The following is a 23,358-nucleotide window of genomic DNA, read 5'->3' as shown; positions in this document are numbered from 1 at the left end:
TCCCCTTGAGGAAGGAGATATTCTGTTTATCAATGGATCCTCAAGGGTAATACAGAGAAAGAGGTATAATGGATATGCTATAGTTGATGGATTTAATGAAGAAGTGAAAAAGATAGGCTGATTGCCCAATAACTGGTCAGCCCAAACATGTGAATTATATGCCTTGAATCAGGCACTCAAACTTCTTGAAGGAAAAGAGGGAACTGTTTATACCGGTTTGTGATATGCATATGGGGTGGTTCATACGTTCAGTAAAATCTGGGAGGAGCATGGGTTGATCAGTAGTAAAGGGAAGGAATTGGTCCATGAAGAGCTTGTAAAGCAAGACCTAGATAATTTATTATTACCTAGTGGAATTACAACAGTGCATATAAAAGGGCACCAGAAAGGGAATTCAGTCACTGCCCAAGGGAACCGTATGGCAGATGAAAAAGCCCTTGCAATCAGAAGTCGCTATAAATTATCTTATACCTGAAGTACCCTCCCCACCAGAAAAGCAGATATTTAGTGAAAAAGAGAAAGAGGTTTTTAAGGAATTAGGAGCCACGGAGTCCGAAGGAAAATGGATACTCCCTGATGGCAGAGAAATGCTGAATAAAGTGCTAATGAGGCAAATATTAACTGTTTTACATCAAGGGAGTCATTGGGGAGTTCAAGCAATGTGTGACACTGTGCTATGGAAAAATGTATGTGTAGGAATATATATACTCTGGCTGAACAAGTATACAAGACTTGTGCAGTATGTCAAAAGGTAAATAGGAAAATTATCCATAGTCAGACCAAAGGGGGGGGGGGGGCGAGAACCAGGAATTCAACCCTTCCAAAATGTACAGGTAGATTTTAAAGAACTCCCTAGGGTAGGTAGATTTAAATACTTATTAGTCTTGGTCGATCATTTGTCAGGGTGGGTGGAAGCTTTCCCTTCAGTATCTGCTACTGCAAACACAGTAGATAAAGTAATTCTAGAACAGATAATTCCCAGGTATGGAATTGTTGAAAATATTGACTCTGATCAAGGGAGTCGCTTAACATCAGAAATATTGCAAGGGCTAATGCGGACTCTAGGAATTAAATGGGAATGTCACACTCCTTGGCATTCTTGCTCTCATGGAAGGATGAGGGCTTCCAGGAAGGAAGCCCTTGGAAGCCCCTATCCATCCATTCTGAGAAGGAGATTGGCTTCTATACGAACATAGAGGGAATTGAAGCTACAACCTGAGTGGAATGGACCATTCCAAGTGCTTCTGACTACTGAGATGACAGTAAGAACAGCTGAGAAATGGTGGACTAATTACACTCATTAAACCCGGGTGAAGGCATCAGTTGATCCTGAGACCTGAGAGACTGTTCCTATAAAAGAACGTTTAAAATTATAAATAAGAAGGAGATGAGAATCGTTTTTAACTAACCTTTAACTTCTTCTTAGGAAAAAAATAATGAATACCACATGTAATTGTGAAAAAGAGTTGGATTACATAGAATTGGAATGTTCCCAGGGGATTCTGGTTTTTATATTAGCATGTATATCATTCTTCATACTGATGGAAATTCAGGTGGCAATAATACCGACGCTGGGTGTGGAAATGTTACCTGTGAGGTAGAGAATTATTTATACTGTAACAAATATGATAATTATGGAAGTGCTAACAAATTTAATGCATGCCAAACATGGTGTGGGAATCATTACACTAACCGGATGGCCAGTCCCAAATGGCAAAGGGTGGTATTGGCTATGTGGTAATAGGGCCAGGAAAGTGTTGCCCCTAGGATGGAAGGGAGCTTGCACCCTGGGGGCAATAATTTCTAGCATAACCATTATTGAGAATATGCAAAACCAAAGCACAGGCCTCCTTGATACCCACATACGCAGAATCAAGAGGACTTCAATTAATTCTCTAGTGGAGAGAGGAAAGGTGTTTCGCAGTTTCACAAGCTGGTTTATACCTTGGTTAGGGGTGAATGAATTAGAGAAAGCTATTGTGAATATCTCAGCCATAGTCGAAGAATTAGACAATAACAGTCTAGATGCGATCCAGGCATCGCAAGAGGAGGTGACAAGTCTGTCAAAGATGGTATTCCAGAATCTAATGGTACTGGATTTATTACCGGCCTTGCAAGGAGGGGTTTGCACTATAATTAATGCCAGTTGCTGTATGTATGTAGACCAAACAGGGCGAATTGAGACTGATCTCAAAAATATTTGGGAGAAAACTGAGATCTTAACATGAGGTGGCCCAAGATGACGAACCTTCCTGGGGATTTAGAGGTATTTGGGAAAAATTGACCTTGTGGTTGCCTGGATGGAATTGGCTCAAGCAACTATTTGTTAGTATTCTAGTAATAATGGCATTGTGTATCTGTCATCCCCCGTGACATCCGAAGAAAAATATTGCGCCCTAATGTTGGAAAAACTCAGTAGTGGGGTATGTGAAGAGGTGCAAAAACAACAATAGGAGTAAGAAAAGAAGAGGGGGGAATTGTGAGAAACAAAGTTGTGTTTCTGCAGTAGAAGGTGTTTTTGCAGTGAAAAATTCCACTAACCTTGCATATTCAAAAGTGATTATGCAGGCATAACAATGGCATAGCAGGACCCATCAGAGAACAGGGCATGTCACTTCTCACACAGCACCATACCAGCTCCTAGGAAGAAAATTAACTCTATCCCAACTGAAACCAGGACATTATATAGAATGGAAATTAATATGTGTAAATGCACACTCTGTCTCATGTTGCTCATTAAGTACAGTCCACTTGCTTGCAGCTGCTACTTCTTATCTTCATGGCTGTCAGGTATTTCTCCATCTTGTATCTGCTCATCTTCCTGGTGCCAGGTAGTTCTTTATTAGAGATAATCAGGTTTTCTGGACAATGGAGGAAACATTCTATGATAGTTCACCATTGCAATGCCTTCTTGCACCCTACAATCTCAGTGAACACAAAATGCAAAATTAAGCATTTTTACAGTTCTAGAAGCTGACATATATAACTCTTAAATTGTACCTGTATTGATGGAGTTGTCTTTACAGTTTCCCAAAAGAGTATACTGCTCTATTACCATTACACCTTTATTCAACACTTGCTGATATCCAATCTAACTCTGGATTTTTTGCTGAAATTTTAACTGTGACCCTGACCCAATTGTCTCAAGTTCCTTTTGTTTCTGAATTCTTGGCATTTATATGAATTTATGAGCTACAAATCCAAGTTCTTGTGGTTTAACCCTGGCAGGCAGACAAGCACCACACTGCCTCTGGCTCACTCCCTGACGGTGGGATGAGAGAGAGAATAGGGAAGGTAAAAATTCAAGAACTTGCGGGTTGAGATAAAGACAGTTGTACTGGGTCGGGCTGGGATGTTAACTTTCCCTGCAGCAGCCCATACAGTGCTGTGCTCTGCACTCGTAGCTGAGCAGTGCTGGCACAGCATCAGGACTCTCTCTAACCCCCCCCAGGGGTGGGCAAAGATGTGAGAAAAGAAACATCACCAGGGCAGCTGACCTAAACCAACCAAAGGGATATTCCATGCCATATGATGTCACACTCAGCAATAAAAGGTGGAAAAAGGAAGAAGAGGGGAGGGGTGGGCTCTCATTGTGAAAACGTCTGTCCTCCTCCCGAACACCGGCTACGTGTGTTGAGGCCCTGCTTCAAGGACGTGGTCAAGCATCACTCATTTGTGGGAAGTAGAGAGTAATTTCTTTCCTCTGCACTTCCACATAGCCTTTACTTGTTTTGTTTAGTTTTCCCTTTCCCCCTCCCTTTTCCCCTTTCCTTTTTTTTCCCCTTTAGTTAAATGGTTAATTGTTTAGTTAAATTGTTTAGTTAAATTGTTTAATTAATAATAATCTTTCCTTAATAATTATTTTTTTTCTTCCCTTTAATTAAATCATCCTTATCTCAACCCGTGAGTTGTTCTTTCCTTTACTTCTTCCCCTCCTCATCTAAGGAGGGGGAGTGAGAGAGCGGTTGTGGTGTTCAGCTGCCTAGCACGGTAAAACCACCACAACAGTTTACTAGGTAAAGCAAAACTGTTCATGCAAGCAAAGCAAAACAAGTAATTCATTCACTACTTATAGGCAGGCAGACATTCAACCATTTCCAGGAAAGCAGGGTCCATCACATGTAACAGTTTCTTGGGAAGACAAACGCCATCACTCTACACGTTCCTGCTTCCTTCTTTACACGCATCTTTTATTGTTGAGTGTGACGCCATATGGTATGGAATATCCCTTTGGCCTGTTTGGGTAACCTGTCCTGGTTCTGTCCCCTCCCAACTTCTTGTGTACCCCTAGCCTTCCCACTGGCAGAGCAGCATGAGAAGCAGAGAAGTCCTTGGCTTTGTGAAGACTCTGCTCAGGAACAACTAAAACATCAGTGTATTATCACCACTATTTTCACCAAAATTCCAAAACACAGAACCATACATGCCTCTACAAAGAAATTTAACTTTTCCCAGCCCAAGCCATAACAACGGGCTAGACAAGCATGGTAAGAGGTATATATCATATAGCTTATGTTCACCTGGATCTTAAATGGAGATGTGTGAGATGAGCAAAGGGTTGTAAGTAAGAATTCCTGGAGATGAAAAAACTCTTTGCTTAATAATTAATGACAGGAGTCTGAGGAGCCCCAAAACAAAGGCAAAGTAAATACCAAAATCTTAGATGTTAGATTTTATGTAGGATTGGGTGGTGGACAGTTTCACACAAACATTTTCTGGGTATTGTTGATCAGGTGAAGCTTTAGGAATGGTAGAGCCCAATCCAAATTCCAGAAACTGCAGAGCCTACTCCACCTGTTCACCTGAATAAGTAAAAGTATCCTCCAGCTTTCATAACCCAAACCACTTCTTCCTTTTTCATAAGCATCGGGTCCAGCAAAGCACCTTTCCTCGTTAGATCCTCCATCACTTCTGTCAGGAAACTGTCATTAGCGCACCAAGAAATATCCCAGATTGCTTGAGCCCTGCTCTGTTCTCCTTCCAGCAGATTTATTATTGTCCAGTGAATGTGAGTCTTCTTCCAGTTGTTTGAAGAAGGCCTCATCTACATCTTTCTGATCACCAGGTCTTGTACTGAGTTTGGGTGGGATGGTGTTAACTTTCCCAACAGCAGCCCATAGAGTACTGTGCCCTGTACTTGTAGCTAGAGATCACACCGAAGTTTTGTCTACTCCTGAGCAGTTCTGGCACAACATCAAGACTCTCTCCAAACACCCCAAAGCCAGTAGGCTGTGGGTGGGTGAGAACTGGGGAGGGGACATTGCTAGGACAGCTGACCTAAACCAACCAAAGGGATATTCCATACCATATGATGTCACACTCACCATTAAAAGGTGGGAAAGAGGAAGGAGAAGGGGGCACTCGTTATGAAAAAGTCTGTCCTCCTGAACAGCCATTACACATATTTGAGACCATACTTAAGAAGATATAGCTTGAAATTTGCTCTTTGGAAGTTCAGGGTCCTAACTTTGATCTTTGCCAGGCCCATATTCCTTGAGATCACAAACTCAACCAGGGGGTATTCACTGCAGCCCAGACTGCCTCCAATCTTGACCTCTTTAATACGGGCGTGGCAAAGAGCAAAGTCAGGACCCTGAACTTCCAAAGAGCGAACTTCAAGCTATTTAAAGACCTAGTGGATGAAATCCCCTGGAACAATGTCCTCAGGGACAAAGGAGATGAGCAGAGCTGGAGACTGTTTAAAGATGTTTTCCTTAGAGCTCAAGAACTCTCCATCCCCCTGCGTAAGAAAGCGGGCAGGGAGGGCAGACAACGGGGATGGCTGAGCAAGGACCTTCTGATCAAACTGAGACACAAGGAGGAAATGCACAGGCAGTGGAAGCAGGGACACATGGCCTGGGAAGAGTACAAGGATGCGGTCTGGATGTGCAGGGATGGGATCAGGAAAGCCAAGGCATGGATGGACCTGAGCTTGGCAAGGGATGCAAAGAATAACAGGAAGGAATTCTATAGATACATTGCTCAGAAAAGAAAGGCCAAGGAGTGTGTACGCCCTCTGATGGATGAGAAGGGTGAACTGGTATAACGACAGACATGGAGAAGGCTGAGGTACTCAACAACTTCTTTGCCTCAGTCTTCACTGATAGTCAGGCTTCCCACGTCTCTTGTCTTCCTGAACCTGTAGACAAGGGCAGGGTTAAACCAAAACAGTCCTTTTGGCGCCCAGCGTAGGGCTCGAAGGGTTGAGATAACGACAGATTTGACCAGAGTATGTTAAACTAAAATTGGTATGAGTATTAGACCTGCTTAATAGTTGCTAGTCACAATGTTGATTGCTTTAATCTCAAGTCTGCTGTGCCTGTTTTCCAAATTGAGTTTTATAGCACGTTACTTACTGTATGTACTCCCTGTCGCGCTGTTTATCCTTTCCGGGCCCTGGTTTAAGATCGTTATGGTACTGTGCGGTGTAACAATGGCTTACGATATGATGAAATTTCTGGTCACGACTCTAACCTGGTATTTGTACTCAGCACTGACGTCGACTCTATACTTTGGAAACCATATCTCGGAAGCTATTAACAATTACACCTCTTGCCTTTTTTCGTCAGGGAGCCAATCTGTGGAGGGGACAGGGGAAGATATTTTTTCCTACCTGTTCACTCTCCCTTTCTCCTTCACCACCCTCTTGTCCTCTGAGCTAGTTACGATAGTTCTCCAAGATTATGAATATCCTTGGGATACTCAGACCAGCATGTTCTTGTTGTTATGTCTCCAGAATGCGCTTCAGGTTTTGTTTAAGGTTAATCTCATCCAGAGATCTGTCTTGAGGCGGGATAGTTGTGAGTGACAGGGAGTGTGGGAGGATATGGGCAGGTTTCTAGAGCAGTGGGCACCTCCAGTGTTTTGGACATTCACCCCTGAACAACTGCAAAATCCTAAAAAACTGGCAGAATGCTTGAAAAAAGGGTGTCATGACTCTGGCAGTTCCAAAGTGAAACAAATCACTGTAGTGTGCTGGGGTCTGGCTTGTGCCTATCGAGCTGCAATTGATGCTACTATCAACCTAGTGACAGACCCTGCGGCCACTCCAAGTCCTGTGACAGGCCCAACGCCCACTCCAACCCCTACAATGGACCCCGCAGCCGCTCCAGCTCCCGCAGCCCCTCCAGCTCCTGCAGCTGCTCCAGCTCCTGCAGCCGTTCCAGTTCCAGCTCCTGCAGCCGCTCCCACTCCTGTGGCTGGGTCAGAGAAACGAGCTGTAGCAGTGCAAGTTGCCCCTGTAGACAAGGTGAAAAAATGGTATAGAGATTCAGGTCGTTTAGAACGCAGACAGTCTTCTGCTACGTCTAGGTATAGAGAGGACGAGGCTGGGCAGTCAGAGGAACAGGAGGATGAAGATGAGGATGTCGAAAAATCAACAGTAACTACCCGAACCCTATACCAGCGTGAGCTACGAGATGTGCGAAAGGATTTTGGTCGCTGCATAGGTGAGCAGCTTGTCACCTGGCTGCTCCGGTGCTGGGACACCGGAGCCAATTGTGTGGAATTAGAGGGCAGGGAAGCCAGGCGGCTGGGATCACTTGCTAGGGATGCAGGCATTGACAAAGCAATTGGAGATGGAGCACGATCTCACAGCCTCTGGAGGCGTCTCCTGGCAGCTGTGAAGGAAAGGTATCCCTTCAAGGAAGAACTTGTATGTCTACCAGGCAAGTGGACCACCATGGAGAAGGGAATTCAGTACCTGAGGGAATTAGCCATACGGGAGGTGATTTATAAGGGCCTAGACGATGCACAAACATCCACAGATCCAGATGAAGTCCAGTGTACACGACCCATGTGACTGAAGTTTGTACGGAGTGCACCATCATCATATGCCAGGTCATTGGCAATAATGGCCTGGAAAGAGGATGAGGAACCCACAGTGGATGAAGTGGCTAAACAACTCTGGCAGTACGAAGAAAGTCTCTCCTCTTCCCTACAGGCCTGCGTCTCGGCTGTGGAGAAACTTTCTGAGGAGTTCCACCAACTTAAAGAGAATTTATCTTCCCCTTCACCTGAACGAACCAGTGTCCACCAACTAAAAGAGAATACTTTGGAGAAACTTTCTGAAGAGGTCCACCAACTTAGAGAGAGTTTATTTTCCTCCCCACCTGTACAAACCAGTGTCTCAGCTATCAGGGGTAAGTGTTCATCTATGCAAGGAAGACAATATGGTGGGGTACACACCCCGTGCCACCCTGTGGTTTTACCTACGTGACCATGGAGAGGACATGAGAAAATGGGATGGAAAATCTACCTCGACCCTAGAGGCATGGGTACGTGAGTTGCAAAAGAAAACAATCAGGAAAAAGGGGTTCTCTTAAAAGTTTACTGCTCCAACTTCCAGCAGGCAGTCCTTTAAACACAGAAACGAAGATTCTAAAAAGGAACTTAAAATAATTCCAAAAAGCTTTGTCAAAATAACTTTTCCAAAAATGAAACCTTCCAACATAATGACATGGTTACATCCAAACAATTTGCATTTAAATAAATACAATTACCTGCTATTTTGTTACAGTCTTCTGCATTTTTTCTTTTTGCAAAACCAAACATTTGAAAAAAATCAGACTAACAAAAAGAGGAACTTTTTTTTTGGCAGGGTTCTGTTAACTATATGATGTGTCAGAGACTTTGATGGCTGATGGAAGGTTGATCGGAGCTTTGAGAAGAGAAAAAATGAATGGACAAGTGCACAAGTGCAACAGATCAGTCAATCACACCTGTCTTTTTTGTACATTCATACAGATATATACATGCACACATACACACACACTATCCTCTCTCTGCAGCACAAAAGAATCTTGATAGAATGTCAGGAAACATGCACAGAATGGTCAGGGAAAGATATGATGTCAGTAACTATGAACAACAATAAACGTTGTAAAGGTGCTTCCTTCCCTAAACTGTTTCTGAAGTGCAAAATGGGAACCAAAACTCTCCGCTTCCTTCTCTAAGCAGAACTCTGAATCTGCTTTGCTGCACCATCCCAGAGAGAGTTCTTTGAACAAGTCACACCAGGGCCAAGAAGTATCAAAACACAAGAGTGGAAATAATATTTAATTTATAAACAAAAAGGCAGCCAGAGAAAAAACAAAGTTAAAATGTGCTAGGGTTTAGCATTTTCATGGTTGTTTTACGAAAGAAACAAACTTGCCATAAAGATGTCTCCATTCCATTAGGCATCTTGCATTCTGAATAGGTTAATTAGATTAAAATTGGAGAATCAAACCTAATCTTTTTATTATCATGTTATAAGGAAGCAAACAAGAAATGCTGTCCCCATTCTTTTACCAAAATTATATTGATAAATAAAAGTCAATTCAAAGACATACTAAATCAATGTCGGCAGGCTAGGGCAGGCTAGGGGTGCAGCAGGAGCTGGGAGGGGACAGACCCAGGACAGCTGACCCAAACTGGCCAAAGGGGTATTCCATACCATCTGACGTCATGGTAAACAATATATAGGGGTGGCTAGCCAGGATGAGGGGGCCGGCTGCTCAGGGATAGGCTGGGCATCGGTCAGCAGGTGGTGAGCAATTGCATTGTGCATCACTTGTTTCGTACACATTATTATTAGTAGTAGTATCATTATTATTATTTTTCTGTCTTAACAAACTGTCTATATCTCAACAAACAGGCTTCATTTTCCAGTTTCTCTCCCCCATCTCGGGGGGGGGGGGGGGGGGTGGAGCGAATGGCTGTGTGGTGCTTAGCTGCCGACCGGGTTAAACCACAACAGTCCATTACAAAGGACACAGCTTGGCCCATTACCAGAAACTTTGTGATAAAATTATATATGTCATCACAACAGCAATACATCAGTAAACCAGAAATGGCACAATCCAAAGTATAGTTATCCAGGAAGAAAGCCATGAATGATGAGTTATCTTAATGTTACAAACAGCTGTTCACAACACTCTGATTTAGAAATTAAACATAACCTACATTTATGTGTTTTGATCTTATGTCCAGACTGCTATCTTATAAGTTGTGGAAAGGAGCTCATTTTAATTTGCTAAATTTAACTCCTATATATGATAGTAGTTCTAGAAAAATGTTATCCCGAGTATTCCTACAAAAAGGTGATGATGCAGAGTGTAGCAAGAAGGTGTCCCTGTCTTGGTGGATGTTGTGGTTTAACCCGGCTGGCAGCTAAACACCACACAGCCGTTCGCTCACCCTCCCCCCTCCCTCTCTGGGATGGGGGAGAGAAACGGGAAAGTGAAGCCGGTGAGTTGAGATAAAGACAGTTTATTAAGACAGGAATATAATAATAACAACAATAATAATAGTGATAATGATAATAGTATTAATAATAATAATGTGTAAGAAACAAGTGATGCACAATGCAATTGCTCACCACCCGCTGACCGATGCCCAGCCTATCCCCGAGCAGCTGGCTCCCCCCACCCCGGCTAGCCACCCCTATATATTGTTTAGCATGACGTCAGATGGTATGGAATACCCCTTTGGCCAGTTTGGGTCAGCTGTCCTGGGTCTGTCCCCTCCCAGCTCCTGCTGCACCCCTAGCCTGCTCGCTGGCAGGACAGAGCGAGAAGCTGAAAAGTCCTTGGCCTGGTGTAAACACTGCTCTGCAACAATTAAAACATCAGCATGTTATCAGCGCTCTTCTCATCCTAATCCAAAACATAGCACCCTACCAGCTACTAGGAGGAAAATTAACTCTGTCCTAACTGGAACCAGGACAGTGGAGGAGAAAAGGCACAGTGTCTTCTAGGTTTCAAATTTCTTCCCCGCCTCCCCCCCCACGCTCTTCCTTTTTCCTCACTCCAACTTCTTCCTTCCTTCCTTCCTTCCTTGAAAGCCAGTCAAAGAAAATCTCTAAGACTCAATTTTGGAGTTTTAGAAAGCAGCCATTCTTTTTATTGCAGAAATCCAAAGCCCCAATGTTTAAACTTTACTTTCATGTACAACTGACTACAACAACTACAGCACTGAATTATTATATAGGCTAAGATGTACACACAAATTATAACTATTATAATAACAAACAAATTCTTCAACCATGTCCAGTTTGGAAGCCATGAGGTAAGTTTATGCCATAACTGTTCAAATCCCCAAATCTGTCTGTCCAGATATTAACCTTTTTTGCATCACTTAGTTCCAATGCTGAAGTTGAGGCTATTAGCTCTGCCTTTTGGGCTGATGTTTTGGGATATAAGGCTCATGCCTCTATTATGCCATCTAAGGTCATCACAGCATATCCTAACAATCTCTTCCCACCACAAACAAAGCTGCTGCCATCAGTATACAATTCCCAGTCTGGGTTTTCCAACAGAACATCTTTAAGATCTGGGCAGCTAGCATAAGTTTCTTCCACTGTCTGTAAGCAGTCATGTTCTGGTGGACTCTTTGCTTGATCAGTGGAGACAAATACTGAGGGATTGACAACTCAAGTAGTCTTAAGATTAATGTCATCTTGTTCCAGTGCTATTACTTGGTATTTCAGCATACGCTGGGGGACAACCAATGCCCCCCTTTTTGTTCTAAAACTGTGGCTACCATATGCAGTACATACACAGTGATCTTTTGTCATAAAGTGAGTTTGCATGCCTCTCAAATGAATAATACTGTGGCTGCTACTGCTTTGAGGCAGCTGGGCCTCAATGGCTTGCATTGTCCAATTGTTTGGAAAAATATGCTATGGCTCTCCATTGCCCTCCTAGAAACTGGGACAGGACTCCTAGTGTCTGCCACTCCTCGTCACTCATAAGTGAAAAGTTCAAAAAATTTGATTAGGTCTGTCAATCCCGGGGCAGAGGCTTTCATCAGAGTTTGCTTTAGTTGTTTAAATGCGGCTCTGCTGCTATTTGTCCATTTAAGAGTCCCTTTTTGGGAATCTTTTAGTAATTTGTATAGAGGTTTTACCAACAGTCCATAACTTGCAATCCACAGGCAACACCTTCCTGTCATGCCTAGAAATGCTTGCAGTTCTCTTGGTGTATGTGGCCTGGGGAGGCGGCAAATAGATTCTTTCTATTCAATTCCTAATTGCCTTTGCCCTTTTAGAATTTCGAAGCCCAGGTAGATGACTGTTTCTCAGACAAGTTGTGCCTTTTCTTTTGATACTCGGTATCCGCTAAGTCTCTAAAATTTCAAAAGGTTTATGGTCAAAGAAAAACATTGTTCTCGAGTTTCTGCTGCAAAGAAGATGTCATCTACATATTGTAATATAGTTCCCTGTCCATTTTCTTCCCTCCAAATCTTCAACTCTTTTCCAGCTGATTTCCAAAAATAGCTGGGCTATTCTTGAAGCCTTATGGTAAAACAGCCCAAGTATATCGTGTCTTTCATCCTGTTTCAGGATTTTCCCACTCAAAAGCAAAAAGTTCTTGACTCTCAGAATCCAAAGGAATGCAGAAAAAGGCATCTTGTAAATCTAAAACTATAAACCAGCCTTGCTCACTAGTGAGTAATTAGTAGTGTATACAGGTTTGCAACTACCGGATGTATAGCTTGTGCTATCTGATTTATTGCTCTAAGATCTTGGACTAAATAGTAATCTTTTTTGCTAGCTTTCTTTACTGCTAAGATAGGCGTATTGTATTTTGACTCACAGTCTACCTGTAACTTGTATTTCAAACATGTCTGAACTATTGGTACCAGGCCAATTCTCGCTTCTAATTTTAAAGGGTATTGTTTAATTCTTACCAGTGACGATCCTGGTTTTAGATCAGTTCTTACTGGTTCCACTCTCTTAGACCTTCCTGGAACTTCTCCTGCACAAATGATGGGAAACACTGCATCTTCTATTTCTCAAGGTATCTCGTCCCTTTTGGGATTTATATCGTCTAACAACAAGGCTGTGGTTTCAACATATTTAGATTCTGGGATTAAAATTTCCACTTCCCCATCCTTGAACCTGATTTCAACTTCTACCTTTTCAAAAGTAAATCTCTACCCAGTAAAGGTTTTGGAGAATTTGGCAGATATAAAAACTTGTGATTAATCCATTGTTTTCCAAGTTTAAATTTCAGGGGTTTGAAAAATGGCTGGGTCTCACAAGTCCCTATTGCACTGATGACATTTATGCTTTTGTTACTTAAGTTTCCTTCTATTGTATTTAAGACCAAATATGTAGCTCCAGGGTCAACTAAAAATTCTATTATTTCCTCATCTCCCAGCTTTGCTTTAACTAGAGGTTCCGCTTGGAGAGACTCCTCCAGTCCCCATCAATCCTCTCCCACTGTAAGTAAAGGAGTCGGAGAGGTATTTCATTTCAACAGGGGACACTCACTCTTCCAGTGTCCTTCCTTTTTACAGTAAGCACATGGATTTTCTCCCAGATGGGGCCTGGGATTGTGTGATGGCATAAAGCTTCCCCTTCTCCAGCCTCTTCTGGGGTGCAGTCCTCTTCTTTGACCACCCTCCAATACTGCTATCAGCTTACTGGTTGTAATTTCCTTTTGCCTTTCTCTATTTCTATACGCAATCCTACATCTAGCAATTTGCCTAGATTTCAAGCGTCATTTCCTTGTAGCTTCTGCAACTTTCTCCTTATGTCATCTATTGAATGCCCTATAAATAAAGGAGCTAGATGGTTTCTTCCTTCCTCCGAATCAAGGTCTGTAGTTGTATACTTAAGAGCAACTTCTTTCAATTTGTTCATAAAATCAGTTAAAATCAGTAAAATCAGATCAGTAAAATCATTAATTTCATATAATTTGGACCAATTAATAGCTTTAGGTATCATGTTTTGAATACCAAATAAAATCCACTTTCGATATTGATTCAAAAGCTGCCTTGATTTTGGTATATTTGGATCCCAATTTGGATTTAGAGAAGGAAAATGGACCTCAATGGTCCCTGACAAAATTCCTGAAGCAACTTGCACCTCCACCTGTGTTTTAGCTATTTTATGAACCATTTCTTTTTCTGTGCTATCAAGTAAAATTTGCATAAATTGCATAATTGCCTAAATGTCTTTCCAATCAGGATCTTGAGTTTTAACCATCATTTCAAAAGCACTAGCTACCCTATCCGGATCATCCCTATAACTTCCAGCAGCCAATTTCCAATTATTAAGATCAGTAATTGAAAATGGAACTTTACAGTCACTGGTTCTTCACTTCCTACAGCTTGTCGCGGGGGTGCCTGTATAACTTCCCCTTACTTGTCTCTTGTTTGCCCAGCTATTGGGCTAAAATCCACAGCCTCCCAGGGCTGGCTCATCCCCCTTGAGAGTGACATATTTCACGACTTTCTCCATTCCCTTTCCCTGGAACATCATATCATATACTGAGATTCACAATCTTCTTTCAGGGGCTATCATTAAACAAATATCATCTTTCTCTTGCTCAGAAAATTTTAAACACTGTTGCCCTATACTACAGGTGGAACAACACCTTTTCAGTGTTTTCCTCTTCTCTTTTTCCAAAGCTAAAACAAGGGTATCACTAGGTGCAAGATTTATCCTGCATTCTTTCTGCCATTCCGGATGTCTCCTCATAAATAAAGAACATATCCACATAGAGCAATTCATCCCACTTTCCTTCTCTCCTCAAGAACAACATTAATTGTAACAAGGTGTTATAATTTAATGTATCATTCATAGGCCACTTTTCCCCCATTGTCCAATTTATACAGTGGCCAACATTGATTACAACACTTAATCAAATTTTGCCTTATCGTGACTCCACCTGGGGGTCCGGCAAACTGTTTCCAATGTTTCAAGATACACCCCAAAGGTGACTTTTTCAGGATGCCTCCCTTAGACAATCCCCCGTCCATATTAAATATGAGCAGCAAGACGACTATATGATCCAAGTAAACAGAAACAAACACGTAATCCCAATAACCAAATTCCTAATACCAAAGCAAAATTCAGAGACCAAATCAAGACAGCCAAGTTGGGGACTTTTAACCCCTTTAATCAAGTTGGGGATTTTTAACCCCTTTTCATAGAATCATAGAATAATAGAATCATAGAATCATAGACTCATAGAATGGCTCGTGTTGGAAGGGACATTAAAGATCATCTAGTTCCAACCCCCCTGCCATGGGCAGGGATGCCACCCACTAGATCAGCTTGTCCAGGGCCTCATCTAACCTGGTCTTGAACATCTCCAGGGATGAAGCATCCACAACCTCTCTGGGCAACCTGTTCCAGTGCCTCACCACCATCTGAGTGAAAAACTTCCTTCTAACCTCTAATGTAAATATCCCTTCTTTTAGTTTAAATCCATTCCCCCTTGTCCTATCACTATCTACCCAAGTAAAGAGTCCTTTTCCATCCTTTTTATAAGACCCCTTTAAGTACTGAAAGGCTGCAATGAGGTCACACCGGAGCCTTCTCTTCTGTCGGCTGAACAGCCACAGCTCTCTCAGACTTTCTTCATAGGAGAGGTACTCCAACCCGCTGATCATCTTCATGGCCCTCCTCTGGACCTATTCTAACAGAGCCACAACCTTCTTGTGCTGGGGGCCCTATACCTGGACTCAGTACTCCAAGGAGGGCCTCACAAGGGCAGAGTAGAGGGGGACAATCACCTCCCTTGACCTGCTGGTCACACCTCTTTTGATGCAGCCCAGGATACAGTTGGTCTTCTGGGTAGTAAGTGCGCATTGCTGGCTCATGTCAAGCTTTTCATCCACCAGAACCCCCAAGTCCTTCTCTGCAGGGCTGCTCTCAATGAGCAATTTTCCTAGTCTGTACTCATGTCTGGGATTGCCACTGCCCAGTTGCAGCACCCTGCATTTAGACTTGTTGAACCTCATTAGGTTCACGTGGGCCCACTTCTCAAGCCTGTCCAGGTCCCTTTGGATGGCATCCCTTCCTTCTATCGTATCAACCTCACCACTCAGTGTGGTGTCATCTGCAAATTTGCTGAGGGTGCACTCGATCCCACTGTCTATGTCACTGATGAAGATATTAAACAGTACTGGTCTGAGGACAGACCCCTGAGGGACACCATTCGTCACTGGCCTCCACTTGGACATAGATCCATTGATCACCACTCTCTGGGTGTGACCTTCAAGCCAATTCCTAATCCACTGAATGATCCACCCATCAAATCCATCTCTCTTCAATTTGGAGATCAGAATGTCATGTGGGGCTGTGTCAAAGGCCTTGCAGAAGTCCAGGTAGATGACATCAATCGGTCTTCCTTTGTCAGCTGATGCACTCACTCCATTGTAGAAAGCTACCAGACTGGTCAATCACGATTTACCCTTGATGAAGTCATGTTGGCTGTCATGAATCACCTCCTTGTCTTGCATGTGCCTTAACATTGCTTCCAGGAGGATTTGTTCCATGATCTTCCCAGGCACAGAGGTGAGGCTCACCTGTCTGTAGTTTCCCGGGTCTTTCTTTCTACCCTTTTTCAAAATGGGAGTGATGTTTCCCTTTTCCCAGTCACCAGGGACTTCATCTGACTGCCGTGATTTTTCAAATATAATTGAGAGAGGCTTGGCGACTATATCAGCCAATTCCCTCAGGACTCTGGGATGCATGCCATCAGGGCCCGTAGACTTGTACTTGTTAAGTTGTGTTAGGAGGTCCCAAACTTGCTCTTCGCTTATAGTGGGAGGGACTCTGCTCCCCCAGCCCCCGCCTAGAAATTCGGGGACTCAAGAGATTTGGGAAGCCTGACAACCAGCGAAGACCGAGTCAAAGAAGTTAAGTACCTCTGCCTTCTCCTCATCTGTCCTTACCAGTCCTCCATCTACATTTGTCAGAGGCGCTACACTCTCCCTAGTCTTTCTTTTGCGGCCAATGTACCTGTAGAACCCCTTCTTGTTATTCTTTGCATCCCTCACCAAGTTTAGTTATGTCAGTGCCTTGGCTTTCCTGATCCCATCCCTGTATATCCAGACGGCATTTCTGTACTCTTCCCAGGGCACATGGCCCTGTTTCTACCATCTGTGCATTTCCTTCTTTTGCCTAAGTTTGACCAGCAGATCCTTGTTCAGCCATGCCCATTTCCTATCTTCCCAGCTTGATTTATTGCATATGGGAATAGAGAGCTCTTGCACTCCTAGGAAAATATCCTAAAAGAGTTGCCAGCTCTGATCAGATCCTCTGTCCCTAAGGACTGTGTCCCATGGGATCTCACCCACTAATTCTTTGAACAGTCTGAAGTTGGCTCTTCTGAAGTTCAGGGTCCTGACTTTGCTCTTAGCCAGGCCTGTATCCCTCAAGATCACAAACTGTGATGTGGTCACTGCAACCCAGGCTTCCTCCAATCTTAACTTCTTTAATGGGCTCTTCTGTACTGGTGAGCACCAGGTCCAGTAACGCTTCTCCTCTGGTTGGCTTGTCTAATACCTGGACGAGGAAGTTGTCCTCAATGCACTCCAGGAGTCTCCTGGACTGCTTACTGCCTGCCACGTGGCTTTCCCAGCAAACATCCAGGTGGTTGAAATGCCCCAGGAGGATGAGAGCCTGTATGTGCGATGCTTCCTGTAGTTGGAGCAAGAAGGCCTCATCAACAGGATCCTCTTGATCAGGCGGCCTGTAGTAGACCCCTTGAATGAAGAACAAAATTCAGTTTATCAAGTGTTACATGAAATATTTTGTATAGATTATTTTGTATGGATTGTAGGAAATAAGCGTTCCGACTCTAAATGTCAATAAAAAATTTTGCTATTTGAAGCCTGGTCTTAAGTGTGGAACTGATAAGCCTGTGGGAGGTACTCACCATATTGCTACTCCACTAAGATTTGTGTCCTTCCTGGTAGATTTTCTCAGTATTCGGTGATTTTTATGAACTCATTCAACATCAGAATCTTTATCTGCAAAACAGCTCTCATCCTTGTTAACCTTGTCACTACTCAAATCTGTCCACGCTGACCTTCTACGTTGAAGTGAATTATACTTTAGGTGGGAGTAGTGCTGTTAGCCAATAGTTCCACTGGCTTCAGCTGAATGAAAGGAAATTCTTCAATAATCTGTGGATTAGCATATTGGTTTACTGTTACAGAGAAAGTCTGTTACACTCCTTTGGGTCCTGCATGTGCAGAGGAAACACCATTCTAATACTCTTTGTATCAGAGGTAAGACTATAGGAAAAACAAGAAAGAAACTAAGTCCATGTAAATTTAAAACTGTTTCTAAAAATAGACTGGGTTTGTTTGTGAATACTGCTGAATAAGACTGAATTTCTAGCTCTGTTTTAAAAAAGTTTTATAAATACATTTAAACCAGTTAATTTATTTCGGTGTTTTGGACTTTTATTTTTTGCAGTTAATACGATCAAGTGCCTTTGTATATTTTTAAGTAGTGAAAAGTTTCTGAACTGTTTTCAAATAGGTGAAAAGCAAAAATACAAATTGTTCCATTTTGCATGCCGTATTCTACTTTACGGTAATAATTTAGGGTGATATAAAAAGTCATTCATATACAGAAAGGTAGTGAGTATTATATTTGAAATTTTGTTTTTCTGAAAAAAATAATTATATTGCAGACAGTAGTTATAAAGCACCAACTGACTGTTTATTTGTTAACTCCTTTGTTTCTTAAAGTAATAAAATACTGATCAGCTTAAATTTTAATGTATGTAAAGAAAATGAAGAGAGAGTTGAAGATCAGAATAAGTGAGGTCTAGCTTTTCTACCTTAGTAGCTTTGAATCGAGTCAAATGATGGATTAAATGGCCATAATATTGGCTTAATGCTATGTAACAGATTGTGGGAATTTATCAGATTGGCTGCAAAACTATGAGATTAAAATAAATAAGTAAACACCAACCTCTGTTTTAAAATTGTTAAATTTTGATTAACAAATGCAATTTTTAATATAATTTGGAACTAACATAAAAACTTAAAAAATCATTTTAAGTGAATCTTGTTCAAATCTGTTTTCTTTCTGTATTTAAAAGAACTGTATGCTGTTCTGTTCAAAATATGCAAATATTAAAATATGATAAACAGTTTAAAGACAGAAAAAGTAAGCATCTTTTATTTTAGTACCAGATTGAACATCATTGATATATTTTCTTATAGTTGTATCTAGTCTTTTATTGCTTAAAAGAATTTGCATATGACAAAAAAAAAAAGTGATTTATGGCTTTTTTGAAATAGGGAATGCTTACTACATGCTATTATGCATTTTTGTATATTTCATCTGACTGGCCTTAGTTTTGCAATAGAACTAGCATTGTAAAGCTCAGGGAGCTGATATCAGTTCATTACAAAACTCTGTTCTGCATAGCTTGGCTTCTGGTGCAAAAATTCTTATACAGAAAGATGTGCACATTTCCTAGTTATAAATCATTTGCCAAAATGGTTTGGAATTTACTCTGAAATGAAATGAGGGAAAACACACATTTTTTTTCCTTGAAGTATCTTGAGTACTACTTGCACTAATCTACATTCTTAAAGAATAAGGTTAAAAGTTTGGGATTTATACTAGATCATATCTCTCATCTATCAAAGAACACTTTAGTAAAGGACCATCCTATTTGCATAATGAGGGACATTATCACCTCTGCTGTCAAAACATAAGATTGTTTAACCTTCATTAGGGAAAACAATTTCTACATAGGTACATAAAGGTTTATTAACTCCCTGATTTAAGTAATTTTTCATATTACTTCAGTGAGCGATATCTAAAACTAGAGCTACCTAATTCTGTTAGTTTTGGCAATGTACATTTCAGTCCTTTTGCTCATTTATTGAAATACTTGTGGCCTTGTTCATAAAAATATACTTGTGAATTATATTAATATTTCCCTATGCATTATTTACTTTATAGATGCAGTAAATATTTATTATAATTTACTTGTGCACAATTATAATTAGGACACTTGGTCAACTCCCTATACTATTATTTAGTTATCAATTTTATAGTAACATTTGATTTTCTTTCTGTGTTTAGCAGAAAAGGTTAAAAGAGACTGTGAACTGAGTAGTTCAAGTGCTGAAGAAGAAGACTCGCTTTGAGGAAACAAGAAAGAGAAAGGAAAGAAGGGAAATCAATTTTAATGAAGAAGGAGAGAAAAAAATGGGGCTATGGGGTGAAAAAAGATTGAGATTACAAGGATTATGGATGAATGTAACAGACAGGTGAGTAGCAAAAATAATGTATTTGAGCATCATATATTTCTAGGGTGCCTTATTCTCAGAAGTGATTAAAAAGCTGATAATTATATATATATATATATATAAAGAGAGAGAGAGAGAGAGAGACATACACAGTGTTTGGAAGACTATCAAATAAAAGGTACTTCTTACTGATCTGCAGGCAGGGTCCCACGGTCATTGAACCCAAAACCCTGTCGCCAACACCAGTTCCACAGCCAGTTATTGGCTCGTACTATCAGTGCCCTCCTCCATGTACCCTCCCCCTTCACCAGTAGAGTTGACTACTCACCACGTCCTTGACTACTGCTCCCAGAGCTCTGTAGTCATTTTGGTACTGTCCAGGTATTCCCTGGCAGTATCATTTGTGCCCACATGGAATAACAGAAGAGTGTAGTAGTCAAAGGGTCAGACGAACTTCGACAGCCCCTCCACAACATGCTGGATCCAGGCCCCCAGCAGGCAGCAAACCTCTCTAGTTGGTAAATCAGGCCGACAGATGTGTACCTCTGCCTCTGCAGCAGGGAGTCACCCAATACAATGACTTGCCATTTCTTCCTGGCAGCCTTGTGTGGTTTAGGGTTAGGTGGACTGCATCTTTTGCTTGTAGGCACATCTGACTCCTTTTCAACTTTGAGGGCAGTGAATCTGTTTTGTAGAAGTCCTTAAGGTAGGGCAGGAGCCTCCTTCTTGGTGCCCGAAGTCAACACTTTCCATCCTTTCCCTTCCCCAGAGGTTACACTTACTTTAACAGTGGGGTTGACACTACCTGCTTCTCTCCTTCAGTTGGTTTCTGAAGCTTTTCAAGCTGCTGCATCTCAGACAAGAGCCTGTCTATCTCCCATTCATCTTCTCTGATGTTGCAGACTGCTCACTTCCTCCCCTAAATCTTCCACTTGACAGCACAGTTCCTCCAAGATATCACGCCTCCTAAGATACAGAAAGCCATCTCTTCTGACATCAGAGAGATGCTCCAGGCATTCCCTACAGCCTGGGTCTTGGAGGGTTGCATTGAAGCCTCTACCCTAGCAGGGACAGCTGCTTCAGCACCTGATGGGGAAACGGTTCTGTGGTGCGTCACCACCATATCTGGGACTGTTACAGTGACATAAATTCAAGTGAGGCCCTCTTTGCATTCTGCTGTACAAACTTTTGTGTTTGTTGGCTTTGTTCTAGGCCTCTCCCAAGCACCAGCTAAAGGGGTGCTTGACCCTCCCAAATCAGCGGGCATCTACAACAGCAGCTCCAGGAACCCTAGGTCAAAGGCAGCTGATCACACTTGTTAGAACCTGCTAGAGCTTCCTGAGGCCCACACCCTTCCAGCTCCCCTCACCTTGTCCTAACCTGACAGCAGCAGGAATCCTCAAGTGTCTCAGAGGGTTCCCAGGCATTCCCCGATGATGTTGGACCTTGCCCCCAGAAGGTCCAGAAGCTTCCAAAGCAGAACCCAGAGACTGCAGTGCAAATTGTTGTGTCTATTGGCAACCAACAGATGCTGGTGATGATGAGGGATAACCTCTGAACAAGATAAAGGGGGGTTAGGCTCATTCAATCTGACTGGCTGAAAGAACATCAATGCCCTTAAGTACACAGGGTTCAAAGAACTGTTTGACATCTCCAGACACAAAGAGAAGTATTAAAAATCCTTGTTGTGAACATCTATGCAAGGCTGAGAAAATTAAAATGATGTTATAAAAATATGTATTACAGTCTCCGAGTTATGTTCTCTTACAGGAACTTTCAGTCTCTCACGATCCTGTGTATAAGCCTTTGTTTTTCAAAATGATACTGAACTAAATATAGTTTTCAAATGAATGAACACTAGACACAACTTCCAAATATAATTATTTTTTCATATGCTGTGAAAGTGTGGAAATAAAAGGTTAGGTACGGCATATTTTGTTTGTCCTTGAAAGTCAAATATCTTCTATATGTAACATTAAACATTACAATTTAATGACTGTGGGCCTGCTGGAGTTAGAGGAAAACAGAAGTGGGTATTGGATCAATCTGTTTGAAGTTAGATAACATTCTTTGTGTGTTTGCCTGTTATGTTTTGTTGTACTCATTTGAAGTATTTCTTTTCAACTCCATAGGTGACCTGATTAGGCAGGGGTTCACAACCAGTGCAGGTAAAGAGGAAAGAATTTCATTATTGTACTTGAACAAGGGATTTCTTCCAAAGGCTGAGTCCTAAAATAGCTCCATATTGGAGGTGGGATATTAGAAAGTGCTGAGCATTAGCTTAGTTCCCTCAGCTGGAGAGGTAGGGATTGTTATCTCTGCTTCTCATTAGGAAAAGACTGTTTTTCAGCCATGTTGAAAATCTTGCACTTCACCCAACTCCATGTCTACATATGTCTGAGCTCCTTCATATTAGCTTTCCCATAAAAAGCTTTTGGGTCCATTATATAGTCCTGTTTAGGCAAAACTCCTACTAAGGCCAGTGGCTGAAATCCTGATCCTTTTGGCTATCCTTTTGGAGAGAGTTTTTCTAATGATTTTAGTGAAATCAGGCTTTGATTTGATGAATTTAAGCCTGGATAAAGATTGCAACATTGAATCCCTCATTAGATTTCCATCTACAGATAAGATTTCATTTCAAGCCTATGCTTAAGATCAGTGCTAGTTAGCAAAACCTGTTAGCATTTTTTAAAATAATCACTAATTAACTTTAAGCTTAGTTTTAAGCATTTACTTTAGTGCTTTGAGACCAAATGGAAAGGATTTTTTTCCACCACAGCCACTCTCTCACTCCCCCTCCTCAAAGGGAAAGGGGGAGAAAATATGACACAAAGGGCTCAAGGGCTGAGATAAGGATGGAGAGATCACTCAACAGTTATCGTGACGGGCAAAACAGACTCAGAGTAGGGAGACAGTAAGATTTATTGCCTATTACTAACAAGGTAGAGAAGTGAGAAACAAAGGAAAGAAACCAAAAATGCCTTCCCCCCATCCACCCTCTTCCACCTCCTCCCCCCAAGCGGCACAGGGGAATGGTGGAATGGGGGTTGAGGTCACTCTGTAACACTTTGTCTCCGCTGCTCCTTCTCAGTCGCTCTCTTCCCCTGCTCCAACATGGGGTCCCTCCCAAGGGATGCAGTCCTTCCCAAACTGATCCTGCGTGGGCTTCCCACAGGCAGCAGCTCTTCAAGAACTGCTCCAAATATGGGTCCGTACCACGGGGTCCATCCATCAGGAGCACACTGCTCCAGCCTGGGTCCTCCACGGGCAGCAGCTCCTGCCAGGTCACCGGCTCCTGCGTGGTCTCCTCTCCACGGGCTACAGGTTTGGCCCGGAATCTGCTCCAGCGGGGGT

General features: G+C 42.1%; 1 long non-coding RNA gene across 1 annotated transcript in view; it reads left to right on the top strand.

Annotated features, from left to right (window-relative positions):
- LOC308184883 overlaps nt 1-22,365 on the top strand; it is a 60,043-nt gene extending 37,678 nt beyond the window's left edge. Inside the window, exons 2-3 of the long non-coding RNA XR_013942994.1 lie at nt 19,838-20,025; nt 21,217-22,365. This is a non-coding gene — a long non-coding RNA (uncharacterized lncRNA). The remainder of the gene's footprint in view (nt 1-19,837; nt 20,026-21,216) is intronic.
- The last annotated feature ends 993 nt before the right edge of the window (nt 22,366-23,358 follow it).

The sequence above is a fragment of the Anser brachyrhynchus genome (genome assembly GCF_964034855.1).
Source record: "Anser brachyrhynchus genome assembly, chromosome: W".
In the NCBI taxonomy this organism is placed as follows: domain Eukaryota; kingdom Metazoa; phylum Chordata; class Aves; order Anseriformes; family Anatidae; genus Anser; species Anser brachyrhynchus.
This window is presented reverse-complemented; position numbering and strand designations above follow the sequence as displayed.